General features: G+C 48.5%; 1 pseudogene; it reads right to left on the bottom strand.

Moving 5' to 3' along the window:
* Positions 1 to 7,439: 7,439 nt before the first annotated feature.
* LOC121102798 lies at positions 7,440 to 7,537 on the bottom strand (annotated as a pseudogene).
* Between the last annotated feature and the right edge of the window lie 2,531 nt (positions 7,538 to 10,068).

The raw sequence follows: 10,068 nt of genomic DNA, 5'->3' as shown, positions 1-10,068 counted from the left end.
TTATAGATGCAGAATTAAGACCTCCTCAGTACATTTTACAACTTTATCAATCATTATATAATTACTGCTTGATTCCTATATCTTGAGTACCAGATTTTTTGGAAAACTGATCATACTTCCGAGGTGAACATCTTTCCAGTAAACAATGACTTTTGCTAGGCAGGACTACTGCAAGGTATATTAACAGCTCAAGGAGTTTCAAAACCAGCTTGAGTGCTTTATTTCCATCACTGACATAAAACAGACATTTGCCAGCTGCCAGTGGAGACCCTGGGTATTTGTTCAGCTGCTTACTGGTCTCCCAGCCCAAGTTCTCAAAATGTGGTCCCAGACTAGCCCACCAGCTTCTCCTGGGAACTCGTTAGAAACACAGATTCTTGGGGTTCCTGGGTGGCTCAGTTGGTTAAGCGTCTGCCTTCGGCTCAGGTCATGATCCCAGGACCCTGGGATAGAGTCCCGCATCAGGCTCCCTGCTCAGCGGGGAGCCTGCTTCTCCCTCTCGCTCTGCACCTCCCCTTGCCTGTGCTCTACTGCTTACTCGCTCTCTCTCGAATAAATAAAGAAAATCTTAAAAAAAAAAAAAAAGGAACATAGACTCTCATATGCAACCTACTGAATCCAAAATTGACTCTTCTGCCCCCTCAAGTCTCAGAGCCACTGGTCACATATTTGCAGCCAGAATGACCTGAGATGTTTTGTTAGTGATCGCAGGCAGAAACTGACCTGATTCAAAGAGCCTCCTGAGCACAAGCACGGGCAGCCAGTTGAAATGGTCTTCATTGGCTTATGACCATTTTAGTATCAGCCCCAGACTTTTGTGCAAGCTGGACCTTCACACTTCCTTCACCAGACCCCACCATTGCTTGACAACTTCTTTACATCGCGGTTCAGGTCACAAACGAAGGTTAGAAAGGCCTTCCCCATGTGCCTTGCCTGGGTCTCCTGGCACCTTACACAGTAGTTGAACAGCATGACCACCTGCGTGTTCTCCGTCCGTGGTTATTAGGTGGCCCAGTGGCTGGCAGGCAGTGGGAGTGCACTGAGTCAGGAAATGAATGCTCCCCAGCTGGGAGTTTTAGATTCTGTTTCTGGCCCTTCTTCAGAGCAACGAGTCACTGGCCTTCCCTGAGCCCTAGTCTCCATTGCTCTACCATGGGGAAATAACCTTTGATCTCCTTTCCACAACAGAGGATAGGAGGGTGTGTTTGGAGCTGGGGGACAAAAGGATCAGTCAGTGATTCTCAAGTTCAATTGCACATTGGTCTCACAGGAGGGGAGTGCTAATAATACCCATGTCTGGCCCACCCCCAGACATTCTGGTTTAATTGGACTGGAGTATGGCCTGGGCACGGGTAGAGCCAGGGTAGAGCCAGATTGGAGAACCGTGACTGTAGGTAAATATGGTCTTATAAACACTTGCAGGGTTTCAGTGAGATTGTATAAAAGTACCCCCTAGAAGGATTTAAAACTAAAGATTTTACAGTTCTATACAGAAAAATCGAGGTGATTTAGGAAATATTTAAAAAGTTGTTGTGGGAGGGGAGAAGTAGATCTCTGGGGGATGTCCGTCACCTTGCTGTACCTGTCTTGTGATTTCTTTCCTGGCGTGTTAAGGATCAGAGAGATTTAAGTTCGTCTTTACTTTAATGTGAAAAATCTTTAAATTCCCATTGCAGCAGGAATGCTTTTGAACAAATTGGTCTAGGCTACTATGGAGTTGCAGGCCTGGGGGTTGGGCCTCTAGTGCATCTTCTGTCTGACCTCAGCAGAACCCCGTCTGGATTTCATGCACACATCTGTGTCCTTGAGACTCCAAGAGAGTAGGGCGTGCAGACATTGTCACCATATAGATCATAGCCTGTGGGTAAGAACTAATAATAGCTAACATTTATTAAGACTTTAGACTGTGCCAGGATCTGGGCTGTGGGCTTTGAATGCAGTATCCAATTTAATTCTCATAGCAGCCCAATGAGGTCAGAAGGATACCATCTCCATTCTGCTGATGGGGAAAGTGATGCGTAGGGGGTTGAAAACTTGCCCGTGATTGTAAGCTAGTAAGTGGCAGAACTGGGATTCAGATTCAGTCTGCCTGCCCCCAAAATGCTTGTTCTTCACCATCCTGTAGGTCAGGCAAGGCTGTCAGGGAGAGCAACACTGACTTAATCCTGGTAATTCAGACCAGAGTCCCTTTCACTATGGTCATTCCTGCAGTGGTAACTTCTTCCAGTTGCTCGGGGTCTGTTGGGAGAGGCCAGATTTTTGTGTTTGCTCTACTCCTGGTTTAGCAGATGTCCCTCTTCAGGAAGCAGGGTGAGTGAGCTGTTTTTCTGACCACAGTAGGTTTCTCAACCCCCGGCGCCCCCCACCCCCACCCCAGGGATCCATGTCCTTGACCAAATTCCTTGGTCCATGGTGGTGATCAGCATCTTGGCTTCACCGTCCTTACTGACTCCGTTGAAGAGAGCGCCGCCTTTTACTACTTTGGCCCAGAAGACTTCGCGAGAATCAAGTTCCTTTTGGACTCTTGGTGTCTGCCCAGCATGCGGGCTTGATCTGCAGCATTCTTGCTTGCCCAGCAGAACATCCTTCGGCTGTTTGTTTGGGTTCACTAGAAGTCATTTGGGTCATCTCAGGCCCGAAATGGCTCTAACTAGGCATTGATTTCCTTCCACTTCTACTGCACATTGGGTAGACTTGAAACAAAAAAATGCCATTACCTTTGTGTATTTGGTTCCTGGTGGGAGCTGTGCTAGGAAGGGGGTCCCGCAGTAAACAAAGGCTGTCGCCACCCCTCATGGAGCTTACAGACAAATAGTAAAAACATACAATAATTACAGATCAGGAAAATGAAGAGGTTGCTGTATTAGAAAATAAGTCCTTGTGAATGACACCAGAGGTCAAGCCATAAAGTTGTAAAGTTCTGTAATTAGAAAAACTGGGTTTGCTTTTAACTTTAAATAAGATACATCTATAATGATTGCCTGTCTCCCTCTTCATACTGGTTTTCTTCATTCCAGCGAGTAGATCATGGCCCTCACTGTAGTGACAACCAACAGGGTTTCTTCTTGACTCTGGCCAAGGAGCCAGGTTTCCCCTGAGGCTGGCATCATCTGTTGACTGCATACATCTGAACCTCCTGAGTGGCTCAAATGCAGATTTCTAGGCCCAGCCTCAGTCAACATAATCAGAACCCATGGATTATGTGGAACCCAGACTCCACATGTGTGACAAGAGCCCTCCAATGATTTTGATGCCATCTTAAGTTTGAGAACCCCTGAATCCAACCAGGACTAGAATCCCTTTGGCCTCTGCCACAGCCTGGCCTGCTTCTTGGGCCTCATATCAGAGAAATCTCTTTCTTTTATCAGGCATCTGTGGATTTTTCTCCAGTGCGCTCAGGTGTTCCCTCTCCAAGAACAAGTGTCCAGTCTGTGAGCTCCCAGCCCACACCCCCTCCCTCTGAAGAACGCAGAGGAGTTCTGTAGCCACAGCTCCACAAGCCCCCACTCATGCTCCGGCACTCGCCATCCTCCTCCTGCCACCTCAGCCTCTGATCACAGTTCCAGACCCCACGATGAGGTCTTCCCTGACCTCCCTGTGGCATCCAACAATGGGGCTGACCCTCCTCTTTTCCTGGTGTCTTTAATTTTTATTTATTTTGTGGAGATAGGATTGACATGTAAATTTAGTGTTAGAGGTGTACCCCGTCATGATTCAGTATTTGTATATGTTGCAAAATGATCATCGCAGTAAGTCCAGTTAACATCCCTCAATACATAGTTACAGTTTTTTTTTTTTCCTTGTGGTGAGAACTTTGAATAGCTATTGTTAGCAGTTTTCAAGTATGCAGTGCAGTGTTGTTAACTGTGGTCATGATGCTGTGTATTACATCTCCAGGACTTATTTATTTTATAACTGGAAGTTTGTACCTTTTGACCTCCATCACTCATTTTGCCCAGCACACTTCCAGCCTCTGGCAACCACCAGTCTATTCTCTGTATCTATGAGCTTGTTTTGTTTTGTTTTATTTTTGGATTCCACATATGAGATCATACATACAGTATTTATCTTTCTCTGTCTTATTTCACTTAGCATCATGCCCTCAAGGTCCATCCATGTTAACACAAGACTTCATTCTTCTTAATCGTGGTACTATTCCGTTGTATATATACCACATTTCCTTTACCCATTCATTCATCAGCGGCCACGTAGGCTGTTTCCATATCTTGGCTGGGGTAAATGATGCTGCAGTGAGCATGGGGTGCAGATATTTTTGAATTAGTGTTTTCATTTCCTTCAAATACATACCCAGAAGTGGAATTGCTAGGTCATATGGTAGTTCTAGTTTTAATTTTTTGAGGAACCCGCATACTGTTGTTTTGTTTTGTTTTTTAAGATTTTATTTATTTATTTGACAGAGAGAGAGAGAGAGAGGTTGCACCAGCAGCAGCGGGGGCAGAGGGAGAAGCAGACTCCCTGCTGAGCAGGGAGCCCATTGCCACTGGATCCTAGGACCCCAGGATCATGACCTGAGCCAAAGGCAGATGCTTGACTGGGCCCCCTAGGTGCCCCCCCCCATACTGTTGTTCATAGTGCATTCCCAACTTACATTCCCGCCAACAGTGCACAGGCGTCTAGTGGGTGTTGACCTTCCTCCTCTATTGGTGGTCAGTCTTCTCCCGGAAAGGGAGGGCATTTTGTGGTCTTGTCTCCCGTTGCTCTTCCCTAGTAGTGTCCTATGACCTTGCGCTTCCTGCTACCTCCAGCGAAACCTCAAGTGCCCATTTCCAGTTTCCTGCTGGACATCATTTCTGGGTCCAGACAAACACTGCACTCTTATACAAATTTAAACCTGAATCCAGTCCTGGGCTCAAACAGCTTTGCCTTTTCTGCTGCTCCCATGAGAAGGCGCCCCTGTAATGTCTAAAACATGCATGGTTCAAATTCTAAAGGTCCAAAAGGTATGCAGCAAAATGTGGGTATTCCTCCCTGCTGGTACCCATGTGCCCAGTTCCCACACTACACACAGGCCACCGCTGTTTCCATCCTCTGGATTCCTCCCTCCCCCCCATCTGGCTCTCAAGTTCTGCCACCCTTTCTTTTATAGGCTGACACCTGCTTCCTGTTCTGTTTATTTCTACTGAGGCTTAGTTGAAAATAGAGACCAAACTAGAGGCCTGTCCTTTCGAGGCAACCTGTGGCCTGCTTTCAGATCAGTCTTGCATAATCCAGGGCTGACCACCCCTCTTCTCACACCCTTTATCCACCCCCCCACCCGCTACGTTTGCTGAGGGACAACCTTCTGAGCCTGACCATCAAAGCTTCTCACAGCGGGTCCTGCCCCATTTTCTGTCTCTCATGCTTTGCCCCACTTCCCTCATTAATAAGATGGGGGTAATAGTAATGACCTCATACTGTTTTTAATTAAAAAAAAATCTTTCCCGTGCATCTTTTAGTATCTTTTAAATTTTGATGTAATTTCAAACTTACAGGAAAATTGCCAAAATATAAGAAATTTCCATATACCCTTTACCCAGATTTACCGATTTTTACATGTTACCCATCTACCTTATATTCTCTCATTTTCCCTATGTGTATGTGAGTCTGTATATGTGTGCATATGATACAAACATATGTAATTATATGAAACCATTACATATATAAACCATTTAAGAGTAAGTTGGTTATAGGGGCCCTGGGTAGCTCAGTCGGTTGATCTCAGCTCAGGTCTTGACCTCAGGGTCATGAGTTCAAGCCCCATGTTGGGCCCCACTCTGGGCAAGGAACTTACTTAAAAAAAAAAGTAAGTTGGTTATTACTCTTAAGTTGGATATCATGTGTCTTTGCCACTAAATACTTCAGTGTTTAGCATCTTTAGTGTTTGTCTATATATGTGTGTATAAGAAACAAAATATCCACTTACATAACCACACTTCATCCAATTTTAATAAGTTTAAATTAAACTATCTAAAATACTTTGCAGCATGCCCAGCAGCACGTAGGTGCCGGACATTGTTAGCTGCGGTTCCTGAGCTCTCTTGATCGGTCCTCTGCTTATAGTCTACCTGGGGTAACAGCGGCAGCGCTTGAACAGGCCCTGCACTTTGCCATTCTCCCGGTGTGGGCCCAGCTCCCAGCCCCGCCTGTATCCGTGGGAGCCCCACCTCCCGCACAGGCCAGAGGTGATGCTATGGGCTCCACGAGGCCTTCCCCCATCCATCATCTCCCTCCCTGCTCCTGCCTGGAAGGGATCTACTTTAAGTCGAGTCTCTTCTAGTCAAAAGCAGGAGAAGCCCATACCAGATTGCTCTGGGAAGAAGAAGCTGCCGTGAGCTTAGATTTCATAGGAATCTAAGGAAGGGGATAGGACCCCCCACTGCTGGGCAGGTGGGACTCAGCTGGAGGCCACCAGAGGTTTCTGCTACCTCCCCAAACCTACAAACAACAGATCTAAAATTTGTTCATAAATTCGCAAACTTTGTTTCCAATCAGTTGTGCCTCTAACTTGCTGTGTAAACTTGGGCAAGCTCCTTAATCTCTTTGAGCCTCAGTTTCCTTGCTTCAGACAAATAAGGCTAAAAGAATAGCCAAGATTTTATTGAGTGCTAAGTGCCACACTAAATGTTTTGTATTTATTCAACCAGCTGTCTAAGGGAGGTGCTGTAACTCTCCCCATCTACAGGGAGGAAGTGGAGGCATGGAGGGGCTACGTAATTTGCCTAAGGTCACACAGCCAGAAAGTGGCAAAGCTGGGCTTCAGTCTCAGGCTGTCTGGCTCCAGAGCTCCCGCTCTTACGTGGCAACCCACTTGGAAGCGTTATTGTGAGAATTGCAGCATGGATTCTTCCATGTAAGGCACTTAGCAGACAGCAAGGCTCAGACTCAGTACTCAGAAATGTTAACAGCCTAGACATTATCACAGCGTTAGGTGACCCTTATCCCCTTCATGACCCCAGCCTGTCTCTTAACCCTTCAGCCAAGCAACCACAGTTAACTCGGTATCCAAAAATTCAATGCTGATTGGGAAAAATCGCAGAGCTGACCTTGAACTGGACTCCCCTGGTACAGGAAACCATGACAAGGGTCAAGAACCATGTGGTGCCAAGCACAGCAGCCACCCGCTCGGGAGAGTCCATGGGCAGCGGGCCATCCCCAGGTCATTCTTTCTCAGAACTTCTAAGTAAATTGTTCTGATTCTGTGGCAATGAGTGGGACTTGGTGGTTCCTGGATCTAAGCACATGCTCGATTCTGAGCCCCGCTCCTGGCCTCACCCCCTGTGGCAGACTCCCACTCATTAGTGGGATCCCTTCCCCTTTTGCTGCTGGAAGTGTGGGCTGTAGCCCAGCCCATCAGCATTGCCGGGGAGCTTGTTAGAAATGCACAATCTCAGACTCCACCCCAGGCCCACTGAATCAGAAACCGTTTTTGTTTTTTTGTTTTTAATATGGAATGCTTCACGAATGTGTGTGCCCTCCTTGCACAGGGGCCATGCTAATCTCTGTATTGTTCCAATTTTAGTATACGTGCCACCGTCGCGAGCTGCAGAAACTGCATTTTAACAAGAACCCGGTGGTCCTTAAGCATGTTGATGTTTGAGGAGCACTGGCCAGACCATTCAATAGGACTTATTATTGCATAGCCCTGGTTGTTCTGTTTGTTTTAATTTTTTGTTTTTGTTCGGTGGCGGACCGCCTCTTACTGAGCTATGATGTTGGGCACACCACATCGTTGTAGTATCAATAAACAGTGGATTATTACAGCCGGTCATAAACACTGTCAGGGGAAAAGAGTTTCTCCGCCTGTTCCCAGAGCTCCACGTGGAATAAGGGAGTGAAGCTGGATGGAGTGTGAAGGTCAGTTCAAAGGGGATCACACCTGCTGAGAAAAGGCAGGTCGTGAGACTGTAGCATATTCAGCCGCAGGGTCAGAGCAGATGCGTGCTGTGTGGGAAGTCCCCGGGGTGGCAGAACATGGCCCTTGGGGACATGGGGCAGTTAGAAGGTGGGAAGCCTTGGGAGGCTAGTGCCTGTGGCCCTAACACATAAAGAGGAGGTGGCCCAGCAGGCACTTAGCAGAGATCCCAAAGGCAGGGTTCCAGCCCTCAGAGAACAGTGGCAGGAGCAAGACAAGGAGGTGTGGGCTTCCCCCCATAAGCTCCCCAGGCAGGGGCTTGAGCCAGCAAAATAAATGGTGGACTCCCTGGAAGTAGATCTGAGTAGGGCAAAAATATAGCCATGAGGGTACCAGCAGAAACAATGCCTACGGCCAAGGCTTAGGCTGGTGGAGCCTGAGTCCCCACATGCAACCTGGTCCAAGCCAGGAGGAGCCTGAGTGGGGTGGCACTGGGGTAGCAGAGACCAGGCTCCTGGTGGAGGACCCAGGACAGGAGGGCCAGGGAGCCAGCCATGGGCTGTAGAGAAAGTCTGTAAGACATCCGTAGACTGCCTTGCCTTTCCTGGCATGAGGTTGGCCAGATTCCAGAAGGTTTTCCCATCACTGCTTGCTGGGCCCTGGTTCACCTGTGGACAGCTTTTGGCGTAAGTGTGGACCTTGGCCCGACACGTTCCAGAGATAATGCCCACTGTCATCCCATGAAACACAGCAACAGCCATCCATGTGAGTGGGGCTCCTCACACCCTCCCAGGGTTTGCTTCCAGTTTGTTTGATGTTGGTATGCCTGTCTGTGTAAAATGACTGAAGAACGAATCATTAGTGAGCTATCCAAAGTCCCTTTGGGAACATTCCAGGAAAATAAACCAATATTCCATCAAAGCCACAAATGGCTTTTTTTTTTTTCCATGCCTTCAAAGCAGGGTTTCTCAGAGTGTGGTCCATAGACCTCCTGCCTTAGGCTCCCCCAAGGAGCTCATAAAACAGATTCCTGGGCCCCCATCTGAAATACACTGAATCAGAATCTCAGTGGGGCTTCCAGGATTCTGCATTTTTATTTTATTTATTGGAATCTGCATTTTAAATATGCTACCCAGACAATTCTAATACGCCTTAAACTTGAAACCCTCTCCTCCCCGCCCAGGAGATGCTCTCCTTGCTTTGCATGAACTGAGTGTGAGTCCTGCCTGCTCATACTCCCTCTGTGCACTGCTACACCCAGCTTAAAGGCCTCCTCTTGCGGGAGCCTGCCTTGTCCCAGCTCGGGTAAAGGCCCCGCTGTGCACCTTTCTCATACGCGTCACCACGGAGCCATCATCTTTTCATGTCTGTGCTGCCCACTGAGCGGTGTAGTGTCCTGTCAGTCTCCCAGGCCCAGCACTGCGTCTTGCACGTAACCGGTGCTAGCAAAAGAGTGGATACCCCCGAAGGTAGCCGAGACGCAATGGGAAAGTCACAGAATAAAGGGTGATGAATAGATGCCTCCTGGTGAGAAGCTGCCACCTTCTGACTCTTCTCTTGGTCAGTTCGAAGTCCTGTGTTGGGTTTTGGAGCCAGAGAGAGCCCAGGACTCTGAGAGGCCGGGGGTCACCGCCCACCTGTGGGGGGCTGAGGTGTCTCCCTGGAAGCCCAGCTCTCTGTCTGCGGCTCAGGAAGACTCCTGAGTGGAAGAAAAGACTCAAGGACAGTTTGCCAGCCCCGGCCCGACCCCACACCCAGGGCCTCTAGAACGCGCAAGCCTCCCCCTTGTCAGGAGGCATTAAAGAATAGAGCTGTTGGACTGTGGAACTCCCACGAGTCCTTTCCCCCAGAGTCGCTCCGCGTTTGCTACCGTGATTTTCTGCGTAAGGCTCCATATTGCTGTTTGCCAAACCGGCAACTGTTGACCCAACGGAAATCCCACAGGCTGTCTTCATCGTGTCGGTGAGCAGAGAGCCAGCCAGCTGCCTGTGGTCGAACAATGCTGCCCGTCCCCTCTCTGAAGAACAAGCTGCAGTTCCTTATTCTTCCCCGGAGCACCACGAAACCTGCTTCGCGAGTCCAGGGTCCCTCCTCTGAGCTTGCTGGCTTATCTTGTGCGTGTGGTGGGCGGGGAGGCAGGGGCACCTGGGGGACTTTAGGGTCAGCCCAGACGGCTGTGACCGCAGGGGACCTCGGCACAGGAGACAGCCTGACCT

This window comes from Ursus maritimus, unplaced genomic scaffold, assembly GCF_017311325.1.
Source record: "Ursus maritimus isolate PB19 unplaced genomic scaffold, ASM1731132v1 scaffold_15, whole genome shotgun sequence".
In the NCBI taxonomy this organism is placed as follows: Eukaryota; Metazoa; Chordata; class Mammalia; order Carnivora; family Ursidae; genus Ursus; species Ursus maritimus.
This window is presented reverse-complemented; position numbering and strand designations above follow the sequence as displayed.